The 26,703-nt window shown below is 45.7% G+C and overlaps 1 protein-coding gene across 1 annotated transcript in view; it reads left to right on the top strand.

Annotated features, from left to right (window-relative positions):
- Window positions 1–3,606: 3,606 nt before the first annotated feature.
- The window catches only part of LOC146798681 (estrogen-related receptor gamma-like), a 54,594-nt gene continuing 31,497 nt past the window's right edge, over window positions 3,607–26,703 (top strand). Inside the window, exon 1 of the mRNA XM_085625980.1 lies at window positions 3,607–3,789. The gene's annotated coding sequence lies outside the window, so the exon portion shown is untranslated. The remainder of the gene's footprint in view (window positions 3,790–26,703) is intronic.

Genomic DNA, 26,703 nt, shown 5'->3' with positions numbered 1-26,703 from the left:
CCAAAGCGGGCTGCTGCCCTTGGTTGCCTCCCGTCCCCCAGCATTGCACCACCGGGTGCCGTTTCCCGCACTTGGCGCATTCATGCCTGAACTTGCAATATTGCCGCGCACAAAGACCTTTGTTGAAGTCCCAGCAGGCCCCCACCGTGGGCCCCCCGGTATTGTCGCCTTGCCCCCCCCCCACGGGTGGGGCGGCTGGGAAAGGGGTGTGGCGCAAGAGGCAGCCCGCTCGCCGTATAGATCGTCTTACCAAACTTTGCCCCCCCCATGGTCTGCTGGTACAGATTCGAATCGATTTCCCCCCAGTTTGCCTCCGGATCCCAGGCCAAACGCGCCCGAAACTCCTCATCGTAATGCGACCACAAGTAACCCCCATAGGTAACCTGTGCCCTTCGGACCACATCCATGTACTTAAAAAGGGTGACGGACCGTTCCGGATATTTTTCGCAGTAAACACTGGCGAAAATCAAAAATCCCGCGGACCAATTCTCTATATTCAGGGGCACCCTCGGACGCTTGGCTAACTCCTGTTCCTCCTCTTTGGACCCCTCCTTCGCCGTCAGCTCCCTATGCAGGAGTTTCAGGATGTCTACGTAGTCCCCTTTCCAAATCTTTTCCTTAGTGGCCAGTGACAAATGCGCCCCCAAAGGTTTCGTAATGCCCATATAAGGCAGCTTACGCACCGGCAGCTCATGGCTCTCTTTCCCCGCCTTATCGCCCTTCCCCTTCTCCCCATCCTTGTCCAGAGCCGCGGAGACCCCGGCGGAACCCGCGCCGTCCAGTCCTACCCCCGCGTCGCAGACGTACGTGCCTTTACTCAGACGCACTCCCCCTCTCCTCCCCGCATCCGTGCCAATCGAAACTGTGCGCATGTCCCCACTTGAACCCCTCCCTGCCCCGTTCTCCGCCTTACCTGGCATCAAGGTCAGCGTCCGCACAGGATCCCGCCGCCTCACCAGTGGAACAGGGGGGGCCGTCACTCTCGCCGCTTTGCTCCGACGGGGTGCCTCCTGTAAGGTACTAGACAAGGCATTACTCCACCCCCCCCCCCCTGCTCCCGGACTTCCACCTCCTCTTCACTCACCTTCTCATAATCCAGCGTCACTCCCCCATCCTCGTAATCTACCCCTGGGTCCTGCCATAGGCCGCCCTCCGCGGGCTCCAGCCTGCTCAAACCCGCCCGCTCCCTACACGCGTGTAGCAGCTCACTAAGATCCACACTCTCCCTCCGCCGCTTGTTGTGCCGCTCTTTGGGGTCCCGATCTAAGCGGACGGACCGCTGCCCCCGTCCCCCAGTGGCCGCAGCTACCCTTTGGGGTGGGGCTGGCGGGGACTTACCGCCCCGCCTTTCTCGTGCCACCGCTGCCAGGTCCCTCGTTGGAGCACGACCGCCCGCATAAGGCAGAGCCGGCCCATCCCCTCGGCGGATTGGAGCCGCATGCAGCTCTCCCGAGCGCCTTGCCAGCCTGTCCTGTGGAAACAAATAAGTGGAGTCCAACATGCCGGGGTTAAAATGGGCCGCCCCACCCTCCCGCATCCCCCCACGCTCCCCCGCCCCTGCCGACCCCTGATGAATGACCACCCTGCCGCGCAGGAGACGACCGCCATGCCCCCACATCCCACCCCCCACATTGCACCCCCCACATCCCCCCCGCCCCCCACCGTCCCGCCGCATCCTCCCCTTCACTCCACTCCAGTGAATCCAACTCCTGCCGTATTGCCCCACCCCCACGTGCCGCCCCCCCACCCCACCCCCGGTCCCCCCGACCCCGCCGGAACCCTCCAAGCCACTCCCCCGTGCACCCCCCGCTCCCCTCCATGTCCCTCACCTCCCCCCGTCCCGCCGGACCGCATGCACGCCACCTCCGGGACCACCCCCCCTGCCTCTCCCCACCCCCCACCCCTCTATCCCAGCTACCAACCCCCCGGCACCCCACCGTCCTGCTCTTCCACCCCCCCCGGGCTCCGCAACCTCGTCTCCCGCGCACCCCCCTGCTGGCCGCCGGGAACCCCACGCTCCCCCTCCTCTGAGCTCTCAATTAATAATGGGGAGGACCCGCCCCCACTCTCCACTGCCGTCACTCCCCCTTCCCCCCCAGCCGCAGACCTGCATCCCGAGCACCCTCTCCCCCAGTTTGCACCACCTCCCCAGCCAACGCCTGTCCCTCACCTCCCCGGTGAGCCCCCCCCACCCCCAACAAACTGTAGCGCGGGCCGCTGTGCCCCGCCCTGCCGCCCCCCCCCGCTTCCGGCGAGCCGGTGCAGCTGCCGCCACGTAGCTACGCCCCCCCACCGCCACCCGTTTCCCGGCGGCTCGCACGCGAGAATCGCCGCGGCGACCCTGCTCGCCGCGCGCCGCTGAGGCCTTACCTTTGCGTCGGGCCGCAATAAATCCGTGCGACCCGCTTCCGCCAGGAGGCGGAGGGCCTCCGTCACCCTCGGGTCATCCCGACACGCCATACTGCCAGAAAGCGTCAAATGTACGAATTAACTTCAATCAGACTTGGAGTGCTACTCCTCCTTCGCCAAACGTACACCGCCCAGGCCCAAACACGACAAGCTCGCGACAAAGCTTGCGCCACCAAAAACCCAGCCGGCCGTTGTGTCACGATCTACCGAAATGGTGGGTCGCCACACAAAATGGCCGGCTAAATAGTCCCCCAGCCCAAAAGGAGCCCAACCAGCCCAAATACTGCCCAAACCGCCCCCGTGCTCCGGCTGCCCCCCCCCCCCCGCCCAAAACCCCCCGGGGGGGCGCGCCTCCTGCTGGTCGGCCGCCCCCCCAAAGCCCTATTGCGTACAGTGGAAGGCCATTCACAAAGGTTAACTGGTCATCTTTTACTTGCTTATTTCTGTATTTGGTTGTTAGACTGGTACTAATAAGGTGAAATATTTGCCCAGACAGTATTACCATGTGTAAAAATGACAAAATAATGAAGTAATATTATTTTAAAATGTGCCACATTATGCAGCATAATTTGGCTTTTCATGCTGCATAATTTAGTCAACCGACCCGCATAATTAGGTGCTCCCCGGTCACATAATTTCAGTGGCCCTGTCCATACGCCAGTTCTTTATTGTGCATACGTCATCAAATAACGTACTTCTACACCCTATGTAATGACCTGCCCTTATATACTGAAATGTAGAAATATCTTCGGGTTCTTGTACTTAATGCTGTAAAGCGCTCTAGCATTTTTGGGTAAGGGGCGCGTTATACGAAAATACATAAATAACTAAATTAATGTGTCATTTTGAATTGCTCCATTGTGGGCACGGCGACGCCAATAAAATAGTCGCCACACACCCAAGCCTCCACGAGTCTGTCAACCTTGAAATCTGGCTGCACAGCCAAGCGTGGCAGCAACAACAGCACCAGTCTGCAAGCTCCGGTCACTCTGGCTCTGACTGCAGCATTCGTCCTCTGTGCCTACTGCCTTCTATTTTCCTCCCCTCCCATAGGCCGTGAAGCGGCAGCACGTGCTTTCTCCTCCCTTTGGTCACATGGCGCCCGCGTCTGTGCTGGTAGGGGCAGGGGGCGGGGGAGCACTGAGGCCCCTCCCCCAGCTCCTCCTCTGCCTCTAGCTCCCTCCCCCCTCCTCCCGTGTCAGCTGGAAGCTCCTGAGCAGGAAGTGTGCTCAATGCCCTTTGCCTGTCCTAGAAGCCGAGTGGAGAGAGGAGGCTAGGGGGGCATGCTGATGCTGGCACCCCGGCTCTGAGGATCCCCTACCGGGGAGAGGGCCCCCACATCAACCCACAGGGGATGCTCGCCTGCTGGCCCCCGTCCAGGTGAGCGCACCCACGGTACTGCTTGCTGCCCCATCCGCCACTTGCTTCAGTCTGTCGCCAGTGCCACCGATCCCGCAGAGCCCCCCGTAATCACGGCGCCTCATCTACCTCCCGATGCATCTCTGCGAAGACTGCTCCCCATTAACGCCCCCGTACTCTCCCGCGACTTGCTATATACATAGATTTTAAATACGTTTACCTCCGCGTGGTTTATTAGTACACATAGCACTGGGTTTGGTTTTGAGGGTGTTTAGATGGATACAAACTTTATGATGCCATAGTGTATGTGTGTGTGTGTGTGTGTGTGTGTGGAGGGGGGGGGGGGTGCAAGAAACCCTGCCCGTATCCCACGATTTCTTTGCCCACATTATACGCGGCGCTGTTCTGAGAGGTAGAGGGTGCTTACACTCATCAACTGTACAGAAATTCCATTGCACATGGGGTACCCTGGTGCGTCTTATGCTCCCACCCAACCAGTACTGACTTCGGGTACAGGTCCACACTGGTTGAGGGTAGATGTCCAACTATTGATTCAACTTTAGACTTTAACCTACTGAACTATCTCAGTGGGACTGGATTCTGTCACTCCCTTTATCTCCACAAACCATGCTGCACACAGATCTCTCTAGCAGGCACACTTGCCCTCTGGGCGATCTTGAGTTGAAAACTGGAGGTTACATCTAGCTAGCCCCCTGCTTGCTGCTCCATAACCCCTTAACTCTTTCACTAGGATAAGAACCAGTGACCCGCAGTTTTTACACAGATCGCTGCCTCGTGCATATTAGCTCACAGAGCTGTCTTACAGGGATTAAAACAAGTAACTGTGTAGCAGGCGCATTAGTACTTAATGCTGGGTTTATCCTATTTCTCAGAGTTCCGGATTCTTGTAGTTAAGGCATCCGGGGTAGATGGGGCTAAATATAACATAATTTGGTGACGTTAGTTACCCCTAATCCTGCTGTATGGTGCATTGATTTACAAGGGACCATACACTGTAGTGTTATTATTAGCCCCATAGAAAATAACGTGATTAAACAATTATGTGCCCAAGGTCACACGGTGTTGTCAAATGACTTGCACGGTAGCGCACAGTGTGGTAAAGTAATTAGCCCATGATCGAACACTTTGGTCACGTTTGTCCAGTATAAGGCACTTTGTTCCATTACACATACTTTGTTCAAATGGTCTAACGGAACAGGCTGACCTCTGTTCTCCTGGTTGTGCGTTAATTTGGGCAAGCATCGACTTATTCCCCTTCCGGTATCCACCTCTTCCCAGCCCGACTGCCCCCGTACCTGAAGCTGTGCTCCTTCAAGCCCCTCTCCCAGTACTGGATGTATGACCTTGAAAGGTCATTCCGACATCTCAAGGTCTAATTCTGTATCCTCGCTGCCAATCACGCCCCATACATTGCCACTTTGGACTGAAGAACACTGCTTTCAAACACGCAGCAGAAAAGTGACAACTGCAGCAAACCGCGAAATATTTTGGTAAATGTATCGCTTGATTTAAATAAGTATTATTTGCTTTAAACTACTGGATATCCGTGCCATAATTATTAGTGCTTACTGTTAATAATGCTTCAACGGTGACAATAATGGTATGGTTTATTATTTTATTGGTGCTGGTATTGAAGAACGTAGTTTTTTACTTTTTAGTTTACCATGTTTTTTAAATTTTGTATTTAATTGCCTTATTTTTCATTATCATAGTTTATCGCATATGCAATAATTACAACTATAAATTATTATTCCGATATTTTTGTTATCATAGAGTCCCTGCTTTGACATGGCTATTGAGCGAGGGCACAGTGTCGGACCCCGATGCAGTGGGCTTCTGATTTCCAATACTGACATTCATATTTTCTTTAAACTAATAGAAATGGAGGGCAGGCGGGTAGAAAGCCAACTTAAAGTACTTTTTAGATCTATTTGTGCAGAAAGCTCTGGACGTTGGAAAATGTGTTGTTTTTTTTTAGGTCCAGGCATGCCTTGGTTTTGCTGGATCACTGTTGCAGCGTAGCTGGGGTGGTGGATCGAAGTACTGTGCGCTGCTTGACACATAGGACATGTATGAAGGAGCCCACGAGGCAGCAGTAAAGAAATCCGGGGTGGCACCTGTTAGGCATGGTTTGAAGCAACCGGGGTAGTGGGGGTAAGGGTAAAGGGCACATGAGTCAGAGACCTAAATAACGGGGGTCAAATATACAGGAAGTGACACATTAGTTAAATAAACCCAGGGGAAAGGGCACTAAGAGGAGAGCAGAAGTAAAATGACCCTTGTGTACGGGAAATGGGCTATTCAAGCGTGGATATAGAGCCGTTGATCAGAAGCAATGTGGAAAGAAGTGTGGGCAATTCAACGGCATTCCACTGAACCCCACGCATTTATACCAGTAGGTTCCCCCCTTTGGAGTCTCAACTGCGAGTTTGGGTGCATGGAATTATCCTTAGATCCCCAGTGTTTTAGTTTCAAAGGACATTGTAGTGCAACCATCATACTCACATGAGAGGCACTTTTAGTGTGCCCTTTGGGCCTGCCTTCTGCTGCACTGTTGGTTTCTTATCCTATAGGCAAGAATGGCTCACAGTGAGAAAACGAGGCAACCTTTAGACAGTTTATACCAGGCCTCAACGCCAATAACAAGCATTTGCAATGCGTCTCGCATTTGCAGGAGTTTAAGCTATTGTAAATGAGAATGCCTTTTATTTATCTGTTCTGATAATTAACACATAAAAAGAAGGCAGTAGTAGTTTATTCGATCAATAGCATGATCATATACATATAAAAGTATCACTGAACATACATATTTCATATTACCATAGATAAAAAGTAAAAAAAAGTCACTTCATACTCCTTTACATCATTCTAGGAAGAGGTGTGATTAAAAAGCTTAAAATAGGCACTTTAAGATTCTGAATACATTAAAATTAGTTAAAATGAGAAAACACCAATAATGTTGGGTTGGCTCAAAACCATCGTTTGACACTTCAGGCCTTCAAAAAGGGCTCAAATACTTGCTATCCTAATAATATCCAGACTCTTGTATCATGGTCTTGTTTCAAATTTAGACCTTTGCCACCGGGCATAAAGCAAATATCTTGATAGCGTAAAAACAAGCCACCTTTTCGAGTCTGATCTAAAAACATGTAGTGTTACAATGCTAATAGATCAAACTCTTGTAACTGCAAGGCCTATTTCATTTCAAAGAAGCAGCCGCGATTTTCCCATGCTGCTTGGAAAGTGAAAGCGTGCATGTAGCAGGAAAGCATGTCATGCCTGCAGTAGGAGAAACTCATTAAAGAAAATAGTGCTTGCAAATTAAATAAGACATTCCGTGTAAAAACGGAAGTAAAAGGGCTAGTCCTTTATGAGCGGTTACAAATGAAGACAAGGCGGTACTAAGGAGGTACTAACAAGCCTTTACACCAATCAGAAGCCAGTATTTATAAAGGACAATGACACAAGCCAATGAAAAATATGGGCAGAGAGTGAGCGGAGCTTCAAGTCCATACTCGAATACAGCATGCCTCGCAGAGCAGCACATGCGCTGCCCAGGCTCGACCTAAAAAGTGCAGGCAAATACATATCCAGTCTCCATCACTGCATTTTCTTTTATCTCTGGTAACGCCCCCCCCCACCCCCATATCAGCCAGGCTAGCTTGAATCCAGTGGCAAAGTGATTGTTTACTTTGTTCGCCCTAAGTTGGCAGGGTATGCCCAGACGTGGGTCCCTTGCTCACTTTGCCACAGGACTCTAGCAAGCCTGGCTGATGAGGGGTGTTACCCCCAAACCGGTTCCAAGATGCTTATTTCTGGTCCAGGGAGGACCCGGCTTGGCAATTCCGGCTGGACTATTCCCATGAGGAACAGGGTCCAGACTGATTTGCATATAGCTGGGCATGACCTGGGGTGGCGTGGTGAGCAAAAGAACGATGGATTTAACCCAGATTTGTGACTGGGGGTGAGATGTCTGAAATATTTAAGCGCTCCGTCCGTCCATCATCTTCTTGTGTTTGCCTGTTCTCCTGAGCCAGGACAGGCACAGTCTTTTGAATCTGCCTCTCTTGATCCAGGAGGGGCACAGCCTAGGCAGCAAGGGGCCCCGTCCATCCCTAGGCGGACAGGTGTAAGGTCCTGACCCTTGAATCACCCTGCACAAGTATCCAAGGCACTGACCCTATTTTTACCAGCAAGACTCTAAGTAGCCGTCTTTCAGTCTCGGAATGTGTGGGTTGAATCGTGGTGTGCACCTCTGTGCCTGCTGGGCCCGGTCCTCCTTTTATAGGTGGGTTGTGTAAGTGCGCATTGGGTGTATTAATACGTAATTTTCTCTTCTACTTTACTAATGACTTCTTCTTAATTACCGTCTGGCAGGGCAAGTACACCGAGCAGGCAGATTTAAATATACAAAGTGGTAGGAAAGTGGCAAAGAGGAACCGTGAGGGCGGAAAAGCGTCAGGGTTGAAAGCTCCCGTGGCTGGGGGCACGTTGCAGCAGTAATGACGCCCAGGCATCCCTGGAGGGTACATGCACTCGGAATACAGGGCAGGGAGGCCTATAGTGGGTAGACACCCCCAAGGCCTTAAGCTTCCAGTCGGAAATGAGGTTCCGGCAAAGACTTCAGGGCACACTTGTCATCTCTCCTTCAAACAGGATTCCCTGTAGGGATTTTTTACAACCGGTGTGTGGGGGGGGGGGGGGGGGCAGAAAAAACAAGATGACCACAACCGTCCTACACGTTTCCTCGGTTGCCCTCTGCTGCCCTCCCAGTTGGCTCCCTGGTTTCTCATGCATGATTCTCCAAGGAGGGTAAATCTGTGACTGAGGCGGCCTGGAGGCGGGCGAAGATCACGCTGCGCTTAGAGGACGCGCTGACCCCGGCCTGTGGCCGGCTGCTGTCCTCTGACGGAGCACATGGAGTTGCCTGACCTCTGCTCCACTGCAGGCCTCGTGCCTGACCACGCATGATACATATGTGCGTGTTTGCATATCGTAAACAGTAGTTGTTGGTCATCAAAATGTGCACACTGCCCTCGCAGTTCTTGCAGTTAACCTAACCTGGTTGCCTCCGGGGTAGAGGGTCTCCCGCTGCACATTGAGCTCATACTCTCTGTCTCGCGATAACAGGCTCTGTGACGATCTCTGATTATGCTCAGCTTTATATCGATACGTCTCCAGTCAGCTCTTTAGCGAGCTCTCATTAATCAGCTGTGTGACAATCTCTTCACAGTCAGCTATTTGGAAAATCTTCATTCAGCCGTTGTGCCCACTTCTCTCCGCACTCCTCGTCAGTGGTCAGCCTCCGCTATGCCTCTCATCTCCCCGCTCTGCCCTAAGCCAAGGTGAACGTTTTTCTCTCTGTCCACAGTCCTGTGTAGAGGTCTGTTTTCTTCTTAAGTGTTTGGTGAAGTGCTAGCAGGCCACCCTACGGCCACTTTAGAACGCTCAGAGACACTGCTAGTCTACAGACACGCGCAAGCAAATTATACAGGCACAGTGATGGTCTCTCGTCCCTCGGTCAGTGATTGTCTTTCTCTTTTCCCCCCAGAACCACCCAGTTTGTGTGAATTTTTTATTTTTCACTCTCGACTGTGTGACTTCTCTACATCCAGCCAGTGTAATTTTGCCCTTTTTCGCACCCCCAATCTTTGTGAAGGTCTTTCCTCGCTCAACTGTGTGACTGCGTTTCTTTAGCATTACCACCCCGAAGTCTCCTTCACTATCGAACTCACACCATTGATGTTACTAACATGCGCCATAAAAGTAGAACACGCATTTTTTGGTTGGGGAAAACTTGCAAGTTTCCTAATCTAATTGAGACACATAGGGTTAATTTACAGGGCGAACCAGGTGTGCTTTATGGCAGGCACATATCCTGAGTGCCAAGCCAGAGCCAAGAGGAATAAAGATACTTTCTGTAGTACATAGATATCCGCTTCTTGCGTTTTTCAAGTAAGGCTGTGACTCTATAATTCTTGAGTTGCTGAACCCATGAGGCAGAGAGCAATTAAAAGCCAAACCCTAGTAGTCAGGATACTAACAGTTTTATATTGAATACAGGGGTCCCCACCGCTTTCTTGCCAGTTATAAGGGTCCACTGTGGCCCAAGGACATAAAGTTTGTGCCCCATCTTCCATTCTTGGGGCATTTCATAGTTCTTGTGTTAGGCCCGCACTCTGCAAGTCTGTTTCCAGTGTTGAAAATCAGTAAGATTACATCATTACTTCTTGCTTTCAGAACTGAATGGGTGGGTGATTTTCTCTGCGGCCATGGAGGAAAGAGGGAACCAGTTCCCGCGTCAGCCGCAATTCCTCTTTGGTGGCCATAGAAGAATACTCTGCCTTCACCAGCTGGCGGAAACTACTATGAGGTTGTCCACAGTATTGTCACCCAGCGGACGATGTGACCAGCCTCCCTCCCTTGCTCGGTTTTAATCTTTTTCAACATCCAAGACAGGGAAATAGATGAAGGGTGTAACCTGCTGATACATGAATGATGAGGGAAGGGATGACCGATCTGATTTGATCAGGTTGTGTTTTTCATGGAATCACTTGCGGCTAGATTATTTCTAAGGAAAATATTGGATGCTGGTGCAAACTCTTTGAAGAACTGTGTGCTTTAAGGTTTTCTAGAAGTTTTAAACTGGATTTTTCTCCCAGTGCATGTTTGGGATTTAAATGTCTCTCCCGCTAAGAAAGCGTGTTTCAGCCCTAGCACAAATGTGAATACACAGATTTTTCCTTGGCTTTTCCATTTGCCACTATTTCAGCATGTAGAGTTAATGAAATACAAGAGGCCTCACCTGCCGAGCCATATACAGTTTTCTAACAAGTAGTTCTTCGCACCAACTCTGTAGTATTTACTTAAATATTTTGGCATTTCATGTTACTCATTTGGTTAATGTTCCAGTTTTCTTTTCCAGACTGTCATTTGTTGAACAATCTCTGTAAGCCTTTACTATTAAGTGTGCCCTGTATTATCACTTGTATAGCACAAACGATTACACAATCTCAGAACAATTGTTTGTGGTTTTTCCAAGCAGGGATCACAGGATAAGCTGTATCTAATCAGGTTGCGCTTTTCCTTTCGAATGACCCTCATGATTCACACAATGGAAACGCTGCGGTACTTCTGCCAGATAACTACATTTGCAGGGCAGCCACATGGACATCCATTCACACATGCTTCTAGAAACACTGTTTCTCTTATAATGCTCCGTGCTGAATCTCATTTTTGTTAAGCCTGTTCCCCACAGTCTCTCTTCCTAAGTACTGCCTGGTAATCTCTTTTGCATTTCTGTTGGCGTCTCCATTCATTTAACCCTCTTCAACTTCCCTGATCCATAAGAAAGGGTTCTGAGAATGCTTTGTAGCGCCTTGGAACTGGTATTCTGCAAGCACCATATCCTGAATTTCAGTGTAGCAGTTACTTAAAAAAAATACATTGACTAGAATCCTTTTGATTGCCGGATTTTACTGCAGAACATGTTTCCATGCTTTGTGATGGCAGGGGAAAAGCGGGTTAGAAGTAAGAGTCAGAACGAGATACCCTAGAACTTTTGTTTCTAACCCATCAGTCATGCCAACTGCTCATTTCCGGTGTATGTATACTATCCTGGAATTAATGGACCTGAAAGAGTGAGGTTCAAAGCATTGGTGGGGTTCAGAGCTTGAACATAGGGCCGGATTGTGCATGAGCTCATCTTTAATCTTTTCCGTGCTGTCCATGTGCCCACTGTGGTATTCACTGAGAGGATATCTAGCATGGGTGCAATGTCTTTCCAATGGCTCCACAACTGGGTAACTTCTCGAGTGCAGTCCAACGTGGGCCTGACTTTCGTACTGCGATGAATGACTGTGTTTATGAGTGCAGATCTAAGCTCTGTCTGCCAGTCCCTCTGACACTTGTACAACTCATATGTAGGATAGACCCTACTTCAGTGCGCAAGACTAAAAGCAACATGATCTGTGCTTTTAGGTGTGTTTTAAGTATGTTTGGGGAAATACGTTAGGCAGTTGATTTTGATTTATGTATTTGGAATTTGTGTAGTGTGAATCTAGCCAACAGGCAGGGCAGCATTTTACAGATTCAAAGGCAAAAATACAGTTGGTGAGTGACTAAAGAAGATGCTGGGTTCTCACATTGTTTTAAAAAACATTTTATGTCCTCTTATCACCTTCATATGGACAAGTCTTAGATGACCGCAACGCATACTGTGGTGTTATAAAAGGCAGTGTGTAATTCAGTTTGCAGATTTGTGACGGGCATGTTTGCTCCCATCTCTGTCTGTACCATTTGGTCCTCCAATTGTAGGATAACCTCTACCAAGGAAACAATTACTCTGGTTCTTCTCTGATATGACCATTCGATTCCATCTCATAAATATATTTCAATGATCTGAGTCACACAAACATTCAGGAGCATTTTAGAACTTCCACTTTTTAGGTCTTGCCCGAGAATGCTCATACGCTGTCACTTGTGTGACACTTGTTAGATTACAGTGGGCTTAGAGTCTGCTCATTGTTTACCATTGGTTGGCTTCACTATGACTCTTATTTGCATGTTTCTGATTTGTTATTGTTGCTGGCTTCACATCCTCTTCTTCTGTTTGACCCTCCCCTGGAGCATGGCCAAAGTACTTGTGTCCTTCTACTGCTTGTGTTTTGGATGCTACTTTCTTCTGTTTGTTGAGTACTCCGTGAAAGTGTTAGTTGCCTTAGCATTACTTGCTCTCATCTCACCCCTCCATGGCTGCGTTCTTCAGTTGCTGTCCCCATAGCTCTCCTCCATCCCCACTTCCTTTCCGTTACTTGTTCTCTCCAGCTATCTGTGTTGTTGTTCCGCTCTCCTACTGCCCGGTTGTTGCCTCACCCATCCCGCCCTCCTCCCGCTGTCCGTGTTGTTGCTTGTTCCCTCCATCCCCTTAGTGTTGTTGCTCCCTCCTGCCCTCTCTGTTGTTTCTTGCCCCCTGCTATCCCTCGTATGGTATATATTTTTGTTCTTGCTATTATTATTATGTAAAATATTATGAGTATTATCTATTCTTCTTCACGTGTCAGTAAAGCACTCTCATTACTCCCAATACCAAAGAATAAAATGGCTTTGTAGATGCTAAAGCTGGATTTCTAAATATTGCTTGCTGGGAAAGAGAGTTGGTGGAGGTCCATAGAGTGGGGTGATGTGGAATAACGTTAACCAAATCATGTCTCAATACCTTTAGACTGGATATAAGGGGAAAAAAAGCAAAAAACACAGGTCCTCAAGTTTCTAAAAAGGTAGGTAGTCTTGGGTTTGTTTGCTATTATATGTGTTTCATTCTCTTGCACACTGGGACACAGTCCTGCCTGGTGTTGAAAAGGAACCATTCCAATCTTAAGGGAGAGAAATTAGTTAAAAGGAGGGTTTGGCTAGGTGTGCGGAAGCACATAATTTTAATGTGTTCTGGAGACCTGATGGTCCTGCTGTGTGGCGGCTCTGAGGACCGCTGAGAGAAACCTGAATGCGGTTGCATGTTTCATTGGTTGCCTAAGAAGGTCGCGGAATAGGGACTGAAAATAATAATAAAGTCATATTTCCCTGTTTCTCTGATCAGGCTCTGTTTCAGAGATGGTCACAAGAGTGAATACCAGGTGGTTGGCAAGCTACCATACAGGGCCTTGTTGCTTACGAGCCTTAACTTGTCAGGCCTTTTCTCCAGAAGGCATCCAGTGGTTCCAAAAGGCAAAGGAGTGGACAAAATGACAGTTTGACTTTGCAAAATTACGCAACGTGTACCTGCATATCTAGCGTGCCAATAGGACACAAGCGCATACCTTGCATTCCAAAGTCACTCATAAAACCAGCAGGACACTGGTTGGAGGAGAAAATTTCCCAGAACCCTGGTTCCTGCAAGACCTTTTTCTGCTCAATCCAGTCTCTGATGGTAAAAAAAAATAGTTCAAATTTTGATGTCTGTGAAATTTTGTGACTTTCTTGAGAAAGAAATTGCCCGGGCCTACCTAGTTCCTTGGCAGTTCTCTGGAGAGTAACTGTCATTAACCACTTCCATTCTATAGCTGTTACTACTAGCACATTGCTGATTGAGTGCCAAGTGGTATACTACTTTATCCTTGACTTTGCAGAGAGATGCTAAGGCTATAGAAACTGGTATAATGTATGACATAGACTAATGACTCCCAAATAGTTATCAGTGTCCACTCCTAGCTAGATCTATTCAAATGTGTCTTTATAAATACAACTGCGAAATGTGCAACATTGAAAATAAAGAATGATTCCCTCTGGGGCCTCGATGTACCCCCAAAATCTTTGTAGCAATCATACAGTGAAGCAATATACTGTGAAATAACACGGGTGTCTAGGAGATGAAGTTCTGCCTTGGGGAGAATATCTGAATTCTAGGCTATGCTCATAAACTTTTGTACCTCAGTCCTCTCACTATGGCTTTGTTTACTGCCCCTGTATATGAAACAACAGAGGTACCCTACGGAATCGGCCAATATATAAACATGCTGTGACACCGCTGCCATTTTTCCTAATTTCTGAATGGTCTTGAATGCAAGGAGAGGCAAATAAGTGATTTCTTGGCAAGAGCCTGGAAATCTGCTAAAATATTTTGCAAAGCACAAAAATATGTTGAATGCCTAAATGCACATCATCCGAATGTGAACTGGTCTGCTCTACAGAAAATGTTTTTAGCGTTCCACAAAACTGATGTAAGGTAAAGAGTTCCAGTGTCTTTAAAGTGGCTACCAGGGCTCTTGCCCTGTGACAAGTGGGGGCTGGACACAGTTCAGCCGTTGAATAGTTACTTCTCCACCTGGTCTCAAAAGACACAGTTGAAAAAGGGAGAACACTGAGGCTGGAAATTGGCTGGCAACCATAGTAGATTCCCATTGCCTTTCTAGGGTTAGGTGCCCATATTTTATGAGCTGCTGGTTGTAGTCACATTTTTCAGGAAGGTGCACCCAGGGAAACTGGAGCTCTCACTGGAATCCACTTTAAACTAAGATTTAAGGTCTGACCACACTGGATATTCACAGAACCATAGATTTTAAAGTGATTGTTCAAAACATTCTAGAAATTGGGTCAACCATTGAGCAAACAAACCCGGCAGACACTAGATGAGATCACCCTGTAGGCTCTTTAAAGGCACAGTTGTTTAATGTCTCAGGCAAGGTTAAGTCTCTTGGTTTAGTCCTTGTATCTTGTCTCCCATTTAAAGTTTTCATACTGTGACTTTTGTATCTCAAAAGTGCAAGATTGCAACTAAAAAATCACATACAGCCAACATGTTTAGAGAATATTCGAGAAAAATTAAGATCACACTAGGGTATTATTAGTATATTAAAGATGTCATAAGGTACTTCGAGGCACCTTATGACAAAAACATATACATAGTACTGCTGCGAGGGAGAAAACGTTGAGAATAGAAAATAAGAAAAAATTAATCAATCTTGAAAGAGCAACGCTAGTATTAACAGTCAAGATGTGTTTTCCTGATTAAGCATATACACATACATTTCCATCACAAGGTGCGCTTGTGTGTAAGGGAACAAGACCATCCCAAATCCAACTTTGCAAATTGAAGAGGCCCTGAAACTTTCCATCATGCAGCCCATGTTTAAAGGGGTACTTGGTAATGGGAGGGGACAGAAATGAGGGAATTATGTTACAGTGCATCCGTAGATAGGGGCAGATGGTTAGAGGAGGGCCAATAAGGAGAAATACTCATGATTTCCCTGTAATACTGTAGGAAGTCAACCTGTAGTCCCACAGTAACGTATGAATATCCCGCTTCCAGTGTTGATTACTTCACACAATTAATGGAACATTTTCACGCAACACACAAACAGTTACACCCACTCACTGGTACGGTATAAGAATGTTCCATGATGTCTGATACAATTTTCCTTTAGGAAGTCTTCCATTTGGCCCAATGTTAACTGGGGGCCAGTGTCAGTCCTGATCTCTTTTGGGCATCTCCCTCTAACAAAAACACTACTCGGGAACTCTGCTCCATATTCTGTGTTTATCATAATCACAAATGTTACTATGGGCCATTTCGAAAAGGCAATCACGTACCCAAAGGAAACTTTCCAGCAACCCCGTTGCCAAGGCCCTTGCCATTAAAAGGCCCACATATGTCCCATGTCACCTTTTGCCAGGCTCTATTTGAAAAACGACTTTGCACTATCAGTGTCCCCTGTGACTTATTAGACTTATTAGTCATAATGCAGGAAAGACAATTTAGCATGTCTTTCTAGCAACCTGTCCACGCCAGGCCACCCAAAAAAACCACATCTAGCATTTTGCTTAATCGCTGACATGTCCCCATGTCTTGTGAACCATTTCGGCGCTAGCACCCTCAATTTATCAACAAAATATACCACACCACTATCAATGAGCCATTCATCCCATATTGTCTTGTAGCTGTTTAGCAATACCACCATATCCTTTTCTCAAGAAAAACTATCACTTCAACAGCATTTGGTTTCATTCAACTCACTATTTTCATCCACACCCTCTACCCATTCCTCTTCAGTGATTGCCCCTTTGCGTTACTCAGCTAAGCTCGCAACCATTGAATTTTCATGTTCTATATGTTTACTCGTACCTTAGACTGTCAGCAATAATATTTTTACTGCCAAGGACATATTTCATATTAAGAGAGATTCTTGCAAGTAGTATATCTACTTTGCTAATATGGAAGTGGCCTTCCTTCCCACTCTTGTAGAGACAATCTCTACTAATGGCTCATAGTAATTTCTTAATTCGAACATACTGCCCCACAAGTAGGTCTGGAAGTACTTAATTACCTTCCAACATGCCAACGCGTGCTTTAAGTTAACACTATACATATTCTCAGCTCTCTTAAACATATGCAACGCAAATGCCGCCACTCTCGCAGTGTGATTCTTCTCCTACATTAGTACTGCACCTTTACCAAATGCACTGGCATCCATGACAATTACTCTGGGAGCTCTCGCATCAAAAGATTTTAATTCTACTGAATCAACCATGCATGCTTTGATTTGCCCAAACGAGATGTTACCTGCTTCATTCCACTCAAACTTGGCATTCTCCTTAAGTAATGTTTTACATGTCCTTGTTATTTTGGAAAAATTATCCATAGACATAGCATATTATTGTGCCATCTTCAGAAATCAACACAACTGTTTGTTATTTTCTGGGCACTTTCCTGCCCTATCCTTATCCAACTGCATTATCCCTTCAATTGACTCTGAATGCCCAAAAACGTTACTTCTTGCACAGCAAATCAACATTTGCTAAACTTGATTGTTGAGCCTGCTTCCTTCAGTATCCTTACAACCCTTCTTAACACCATGTCATGTTCTTGATTGTCCTATACATCTATAGTTATAAAATATTAGACGCAGTGACATTTGCATCTTAACCTGATTATCCATGTTAAATAAATCTAAAGTTGTAGGCATTCTCCCTTCTCCAGTAGAAGACAGAAATTCACTGATTTTCAACAACGATTGCTAATATTCCTAAATTGCATTGTTGAGATCCCTACGGTTGACACATATTCTGATTTTACCTTCAGGCTTCATTGATATGACAACAGAAGTCACCCAATGAGCTGATTCTGCCAGTCAGTAATTATACATTCGTTCAAGTGATTTAGATCTTTATATCATGCAGACTTCATTGCCAGCAACACATTCCTCACCTTGACACATCATTCTTCACTATGATTTTGTGACAATAATCCTGCAGACACCAAAGTTTAAATATTTGGAACAATACTCTTCCATTTAAACACTTCTGTTTCGGAACCCTGTGTTAAGAACAATTCTTCAGGGTGATTGGGATCCAATACAACGTCCAAATTTCTTTATTTCTTCAGTCTCAACATATTCTTGCTTTGTGTAACCACATACACAATACCAGATGTTTTCCATTCTTTGAACATTATGACAGCTTTAAACCACCGAACACAGGTAACTTTACACTGCAATACCTCAGAGGATTTACTTGAGCCTTTTCTAACTTCATATTCACCAATTGTTTTGCAAATGATTTTCTCTGTTGTAATATAAGGCGAGCAGAAATCAGCCCAAACATCAAATTCCACCCCTAGTATGTGTATTGCACAGTTCAGTGGTCAGTATGATTCACTCTGGCTATGTGAACCATGTTCTTAGCTCTTGACACATATGAGCACACTTCGTCTTCCTCTCTATTTTCATTGCCTTTCTCCCACACCACACTTTTACCTTCATGTCTTCAAACCTGCAAAACATTTGGGAAGTGCCCAACTTTTTACATCTACATCACCACACAGTAAACACTGTGCAATAACTGGCCGAGGTTACATATCGCGTTCTTTCACAACGATAGCTCTTGGGTTTGTTTGCGACTCCATTACTTTCTCTTCTCAAACTTTTAGCATACATTTGCACTCCCTGTTGGCCCATATTCCTACCTCTTTCTTTATTACTTCTTTGAACCTCTTGTTGCGGGGATTCTGCTCATGCACAGAACTATGCACAGGAAACCAGGACCTCAGTGAATTGTGGTGTACCAAAAAACTCACCTCAGTACCCAGAACCCCTATCCGACTTGCATCAGTGTCTCATTCGTTCTCCGTACTACAGCGAAGCTACCAATGATTAAACATCCCAGAATAAGCGACTTAGGGTACTCTCAGGAATGGTGGGAATCAAGAACACTCTTTTGTTTTTATTCTCATACCAGTCCACAACTTGAGTAATCAGAGACACGAAAAAGTTTAAAATGTTTATTTTTTAACTACGTGCTCTAAGATGCAGTATTTTTGCTAACATAGGCAGGCAAATGATTAGAAATAAAACAATCAGCATTGTTACTATTCCACAAAACACAAAGGGAGAAATCATGATATAATGATAGTGGAAACAGGTCTTATAGCACCTTGTGTACCACCCTCCCCTGGCTAGGAGCTAGGTTTTATAATAATAGAAGGTCTCTAGGTCTAAACTGGGAACCCCATACCTCCAAGATCAGCTAAGGTGAATCACATCACAGGATCAGCAACACTCTCTGTAGATGGAAAGGTTTTCTCCAAGTGTCAGCATCATGCATGCAATGTAATATTAAAGGCAACCGAGTTTCAGATATTTGCAGCTGTGTGTGTGTGTTGTGTCTAGAGCGTGGGCCGATCAACCTGAATCAACAGCATACATTGTTATTTGACCTTGAAGACTTCTGCACACAGTGTACAGACTGAGGTCGCGGTGTAAATCTAGGGATGTGAAAAACAGACCGTTCTCATGTGAGGAAAAGCAAGCAGTTTAACTTACAACAACAGATACCTGTAGTGTTGTGTGTAAAAGCGGAAAAGTGGCAAAATGGCGCTAATACGCTTATGCTAACATAGCAATGTGTGCAAGCAGAACCCTGTCTTCACTACACTCTCTAATGGCATTAGTCACCTTTGTCACTTTGGTTAATTATACTGAGCCATATTCTCAATTCATTTTGCAATTGAGTTGCCATGGCCAATTCATTCACACTTAATAGCTTATCTTGAATTTTCATATCATTCGTTCTTTTGACTAATTGATCCCTAATAATTGCCCCATGTGAGTCTCTAAAATTACATGGTAACAGCTCACCGCACTCTCAGGATTATTCAATCCTGGAAATTTGAGGGCCATTGGTGGTCAGTCCTCACTAGTAATACAGCCATGCAAGCAATGTGGAGGTATAGGGAACTCTTGTTTATTCAATCATAAATAAGAGGCTTACATCCACCAGCTCCCTCAGTCAGCAGCAACAGCCTTTTCCAGAACCCTATCCCTACAACATTCATTCGACAGCCTCAAATGATAGAACCCAAAATGTCCTTAATTCTTAACATAACACACTCCACTCCAGGAAGGAGTCCCAGGTGCGCTTGAAAATTATACTTTGATCGTGCAGTCTGTATATAATACGTTCATGAGCTGTTAGTCAGGCGAGTTTGTGTATGTATACCTTTGCCACAGATAGTGAAGATGCCATTCAGCGCCTTGAGTTTGATGCGACAGATTCTTTGTCAGTGGTATTGTGTTGTACGGCCAGTTTAGGTGAGGGCCTGAAGGGACAGTCGCTAGTGGTCATTAACACCTACCATATACTGTCCACTACTATGAGATATTGGGAAACAACAATAATGTGGTTTTAACCCCGGCATCCCAACCCATCTCCTTCAGACTTGAAACCATCCAAAACACTGTGGGAAACTTGTCCTCAACTTTCTGGGCCAAACCCACACCACATCACGCCTCTGTGAGCTCCTATGGCTCCCCATCTAGAAGTGCTGCCAGTTCAAACTTCTCATACACGCATTCAAGTCACTACACAACCCGGGACCCACATACCTCAATCACCGGCTTCACTTCTGCGAACCCACCAGACAATTTTGCTCAGCATCACTGTCACTCGCGCACACACCCCGCATCCACAGAAATAGAACAGGAGGTCGATCATTCTCTTACCAAACCGCCAAATCCTGGAACAACCTCCTCCGACACATCAGGACCTCCTTCCTCACTTCTTGAATTCCACAAGAAGATGAAAACCTGACTTTACAATTAGTCTTCTTTCGGGACCATCGAGACTGCTTGTATTCAGGCCCACCCTCACCTCATGGCTACACTCACCTACTCGGCACTTGGATACCCTCATGCGTGACTAGCAGCTCTCTACAAATACACCTTACATTACGCACATAGAAGGCATCTACACCTCCAACATGGATTAAAGGTCTCTAATGTTGCCCTGTAAAGCTTATGAGGGGACACGTACCAATCCTGTAGAGTTTTTAAGTATGAGGATTTTGAGTCTTGCTTCTACTTGTAAATATTTTATGTGTGTCCATGAACAAAGACCAGTTCTCTTCTGTATAGTCTGCCATAGTTGGGCCTGCTGGTGTAGTCTGGTATAGTGTTAGGTCACTTTAGAGTAAAGTTCTGCAATAGGATTATTCTAAATACCAGATATAACTGGTACACTTGCACCATTTGTCAATGTAGGAAAGGATCGGGGAGTCACGAGGAGTGAAAGTGCTTCCATCGTTATGTCCCCTCACACAGTTGTTTGGATCTCTAGGGTATTAGTCTCCTCGGGATGGTGTTTGATGTAAACACGTGCATGGAAAGCCAGGACAATACTTTGACCTGGACACGTAACCAGTAACCATCACATCCACCTGTTTGCCAGTAGAAGGCCAAAAAAAAAGAGCAAGGCACAATTGATAGTCATATCAGGCTGGATTATTGTGGTACCCTGTTCATAGGCTCTACGGATAAAGTCCCTGGATGGCTCAAAAAAATGAAAAACTTTGCGTCTCGAATTGTAGTTGTTGTTGGCCATCTGGAACATGTTAGCCCCCGCAATCTTAATCTTCACTGGTTCCCTATTGTCTCATGGTGTCAAATTGTAGGCCCATGCCATAATTCATACATTATCCCCTACAAGGGCTCTCCCAGTCGAGGTCTGGTTTGATTGCTTACAAATGTAGTGGTCTGCTATGGTTAGTAGACAAGAGTTGGCTCGATATTCCCTCAGTCAAAAGACGTACACCATAGTGGGGTAAATTGCTACAGGTTTTAGGGGCTCAGCGGCAAATTATCTTCCTTAGACCGCAGGAAATCAAGTGTGTATTCAATTTAAAAAGTGATTGAAGACCTTTCTCTTTATATCTCTCCGACTGCCCTGGTTTCTGAGCTGTGGGTACCGGTATACCTTCAGATAATATATGCCTTACAAGTGCTTTTTTTTTTCTGCACCTACTTTTCTTCAGGTGCAGGTGTGGACAAAGCCAGGTGTAATTGGTCTTCCTATTTTGCTTAGAATGTGAGGTAGCTGCCACAACCCAACTGAGGTGTCTCAGCGTTGACCTGCAGCTCTTCCTCCCTTTTCAGTGCCGTCACCTACACGTAGCTCAGTTGATTCATATCTATTCTGACCTGCAGCACCTTCAATTATACCAGAACTGCTCTGCTAATGCACCTCGATCCTGCCTGTTGTAATTCTCTTCCAGCTCTTTTTTCCACACCTATCACTGCACTCAATCTCCAGCCTGACATGCAGGGCCTCCATCCTTCTCTTCCGGCTCCGAGAGACGCGTGCAGCTGTGCCAGGGCACCTCAATCCCGGCATGCCATACTTCTAGTAACCCTTCACATGGACCAACATCCACTCCGTACCTACAGCAGCCCCTGATGGACCCAACACAGCCCTGTTAAAGTATTCCAGGGACAAGTTAATTGCAAAATGAAAATAAAATGTTAGCTCCTGCTGTCGTTTTCTCTCATTTAAACTTCTTAACATTCTTGAGGTGATGGTCTAGCTGACAGATTGGCTTTGTTTATATCAGTTACCTTCCATTGTCACCCGCCAGCCTGAACACGAGTCCCCTGCTCAGGAAATATATCTGCTGTATGTGAGATGGTAGGTAAAGATGGTCACTCTGTATGTTGGTATCCCCTCCCCCACAGCCTCCCCAGCTTTGATTCGGAATGCAGGACCTCCCGTTGATCCGCAAGGCCTCTCTCATGGACTCCAGGCTTCTTTGATGATCTGTGCCTGTATGCCACTTGCATTGATGCAATGCCTATTGCTGAGATATTTCATAATACCAAGAAGCAGGCTTCTCCAACGAGTCGCTCGCGAACTTTCTGGTATCTCTCCAGCTCCCTGTAAGTAGCCCTCCTATGTGCAGCCCAGCCTACTAAATTAGAAGCTTTTGCTTGGTTGAATTAATATAAGCATACCAAAACAAAAAAGCGTGTTTTCAAAATTAAATTGTGTGTATTTTCAGAACTCATAAGTTTGGAGAAAAATTGTTGAATTTTTCCAAACTGTTAAAGCTGATATTTGAGTGATAAATCATACAGCATTGGGGAGACTTATTACTGATATTACTACCTTCGGGTCACTGTACCTATGACGGTTATGCATTGCCCACATAGAGGCATTCCACATTGACAGCTTATTTATTTTTAAATTTTTTGTACATTACTGCTGGAATCCAGGCCTCATGCACTGAGGTGATCACTGCTGATAATCTTGTATATGGTGCCACGAATATAATCTTATCTGATGTGGTCACTGTTAGAACACTGATAATATTAGTTGCTCAGGATGATGCTCATTGAATATAATTGGCTCTTATTACAGAAAAGGTTGGAGACCCCTGACCAAGAGACTGTCCCATCAGAATCCAATGTCAGGTTGGGACCTGCCACTGGTGCACGAAATAAAACTCACAAGTAATTATGTCACTGAAACCTCGTGGTCCTGAATTACAATTCTAATTAAAGTGACATCACTAGACCCCACTGTAATCTCCAACCCTTAATCCATCAGCAATGCCTCCTTTCTTTTACATATTCTGAACAAGTCAGTCTACCTTCAGTTGCAGTAATTTATTAAACATGTTATTTTGGTAGACAAGAGTTGGAGATGAGTTGGCCTAATGGCTAGGGCGCTCAACCTCGGACCTGGGGGAACTGGGTTCGAGTCTCGGTAATGACGCTAAACATCCTGTGATTCTGGGCAAATCACTTAATCTCCCCGTGCCTAACAAAACAGCAACAAAAAAAATTGAATGGGTGTCCTCATGTAACGTAACTGGTGCTATATAAAGCGCTCTGATACCTGATTGGATTCGGGTCAAGTTCGCGCTATATAAAACTCTGCAAAAAAAAAAGTAGTCAGGATTATGCTGTACAGGGTCTGCGCTCCTAGAAATGCAGTATTCCAGCTGTGAATAATGGGTGTGGTAGTCTGATCTGATCTACTGATTTCGGATCCCTCTGGAATCTGTGAATTTCTGGATCTGCTACTATGTTATTTTACGAGAAATTGTATTGTGCCTTCTATCCTAACTCCAGCGTTGAAGAATTTTCTTATCCTGGGCACTCTTTTTGTACAGTTCTGAGACTTCCTTTGGTCAGTTGTGTATTCTGCTATGTATATTTGTTGTATTTTGTGTGTTGTTTGGTTGTGTATGGTTAGCAGAGACCAGTGGTCAGGGGTACCCAGACGCATGGAAAATAAAAGAACTCCTGAGAAACAAGCACTGGCAAATTCAATGCAATGGGCCTCACCTTTGAGACCTATTGACTTTGCTAATGGTTTTATCAATACTGTACAGCTTCTCCAATGCAATGTAGCGTGGCTAAAAAAGAGAAAAAAGGACCTACGATGAGGCAGGCTGTGCCACTTTGTTGGCGCAGGTACCAAGCAAGTGCATGCCCACAAAACGTTACAAGAGCTTTTTTCTCCAAGGGAGCATGAGCAGTTGTAGGGGGAGACACTCCGGTGGATGGAAACAACAGTAGGGTTAGAGGAAGCAAAACAAGGACAGGCTGCAGCAATATGGAGCGAATGGGGGAAGTAACCAGGAGTGCGTGGCGAGGGAAGCAAACGGAGAGAGAGAAACTTAGAGTGGGTGGAAACCAAACGGAAGCGACAGAGTAATGTGGAGCTGTGGGAAGAAGTATCCGGGAGAAAAGGAAACGCAGGGGTAGAAGCCCACGAGGGCAAGTGCATCACAGAGAGGGGTGTAGAGAAGCGCACATGCAGAGAAAGAGGGCAGTAAAAGAGCAAGACGAGCATGGAAAATGGAGAAAGTGCACAAGGGATACAGCTGGAAAACACATGCACTCTCATTGAGTGCTTAGTGCTTAAACAAAAAGAAAAAAGTAGTGCCTGAAAAGGGAGCGGTGGATGAATACAAATAATGCGCCCATGCTCCAGGGGATGGACAGACGCACAAAGAGAAAGTAAAGTCCACACACGCTTACAAATAATAAGCAAGCAAATGAGAGTGAGAATGAAGCCAACCAATGGTAAGGAGTGGGCGGGCTCTAAGCCTACTGTAAGGTGACAGTGGGTCTTGCAATCTATAAGCACTTTAGCTGTCTAGTAGGTGAGACCTTAAAAGCACCTCAAAACAGCACAAGCTACTAGTCATCAGTCATTCTAGGTGCTGAATTTGACTGCCATTTGGTGCCTAACTCACGAGTCGCATCTGGCTCGCTATTTTCAGGCGATGGTAAAAAAAACACACAAGGAAAGACAAACACTGTAACACGTGCCTGGCATTGCTTGGGTGGCAAGAGGTAGATTAGGATATATTTAGGTTTTCCAGGCTGTAAGTGGAAATCCCCTCTCTTACAACGGTTCTAAGAACTGGATTCCACCATCTTCCAAGTATTGTTTATGGTTGTGCACCACTCCAGACTGTCATTGGAACAAAATATTATGGTGGAAGGATATAATGATGCTTTGATGTTTGTATATTCTTATGACAGCTCTATGGTACCAGAGTGTGGTTGAGTGTTTTGCAAGATGTGCCAATGGAAAAATGTAGTCTCTGTGGATGCCCCAAAAAATTCCAACATGATATCAGAATTATTGTTTGCTCAAAAAGTGTTCCATTGTGTATTTATTACAGAGGTAGCCCTCTCTGCAAGTGCTTTAACAAACACTGCATATACTTGGAAGCACATATCTGGAACTCCCCAGCCTCTATTAAGTTTAGGCTTAATAAGTAACCTCTCTTAGACACGGGGAGCTAACCCGTCCAGCTAAATCAATTTTTGTTTTCGTATGACGTTGATATTGGAAGAGAGCCTAATGTGGTATTGTGTGGAATATGTCTAGTAGTCTGGGCAGTACCCACAAGTTTACTAACGTGGTTGACCTTTTGAGAGCTGAAGGGAGTTTATAGAAGTCTAAGGATACCTCATTTCCCAACACTGTACTAAAAAGCTGTTAAAACTACTCCAATATATTTTGTTTTTGGTTGGCCGTAGTGTACTCAGATTTATTTGCAACCAATCCATGGTCTCTTTAAATATATTCAGAACTATAGATATAAAGTTATTTTTGAATTGTGAAACTTAATGGAACAGTTCAGAGTGAATTATGGGAGATTTGCTTTAGAATTTTGCATCTTGCAACCTGCAAGTAAGGCAGCTTTATAGAGTGTATATCCTGTTTCCGCTCTCATATTTTAAGTATTTTGTAAATTTTTTAGAGTCATAGGTTGGAGATGGCAAAAACTAATGTGGATTCCGAGCATCTGGTTCCAGCTCGACATTTTCAGTTGTTTGTAACAGACGTTTTCTTATTGGCCACCAGAGTAGTCAAAGGCCTGGGAAAGTTTGGTAGGGTGTCTGAAATTTGTTTCTAGCCTGATTTTGTTTGTAGTGTTAAGTTGAGATCTTGTCAGTGTCCTACCACATTTTTCATAGCATCTCAAGCATGGAGAAGGAGAAGAGAATGGTAATGTTATAACTATAAGTCTATGATCTGTTTCATTAATGGCTCTCCTTGTATTGTGAAATACACGTCTCACCTTAATGAAACCAGTTTGAGTAGGCTTGATCAATGTGGGCTGAATTTGATCCAATTTGTTTGTTTACGATCTTGCCATATATCTTAGTATTAACATTTTAAAGCACTATTGGTCTGTATGCTGAATATCATACAAAATCAATCCTGTCGTTGGCTAGGAATACGGTGTGAAACTCAGCCATGGCTTTCTTCATTGAGCTTCATATTAAAAAGTAATTGGCTCTGGTTGTCAAACGATTTGCCTTTCTGCTTGTACAGCTCAGGGGCTTTATTGGTGGTGAATTACTAAATTTCAAATGTTGCCTCTTTAATTCCTTTTGGGAATAAATTACACCTCAGCATATAGGCTCTGTGTCATCATTGGCTGGCAAGCTCAGTACAAAGGCATTTTGGGCTAACGAAGAAAGCTGCACATTTCTTTACTCGAGGTGTGTATTTAAAAATTAAAAAGTAGCCCGATAACTCGAAGAGACCATGCTCCTCATCAACCCAGTCAGCTTTCATTTGTGCATGGTTAATAACATTTTATCCGCATGTACATACAACTTC

Source organism: Triturus cristatus, chromosome 9 (genome assembly GCF_964204655.1).
Source record: "Triturus cristatus chromosome 9, aTriCri1.1, whole genome shotgun sequence".
Taxonomy (NCBI): domain Eukaryota; kingdom Metazoa; phylum Chordata; class Amphibia; order Caudata; family Salamandridae; genus Triturus; species Triturus cristatus.
The sequence above is the reverse complement of the archived record's forward strand: the minus strand, read 5'-3'. Positions and strand labels throughout refer to the sequence as shown.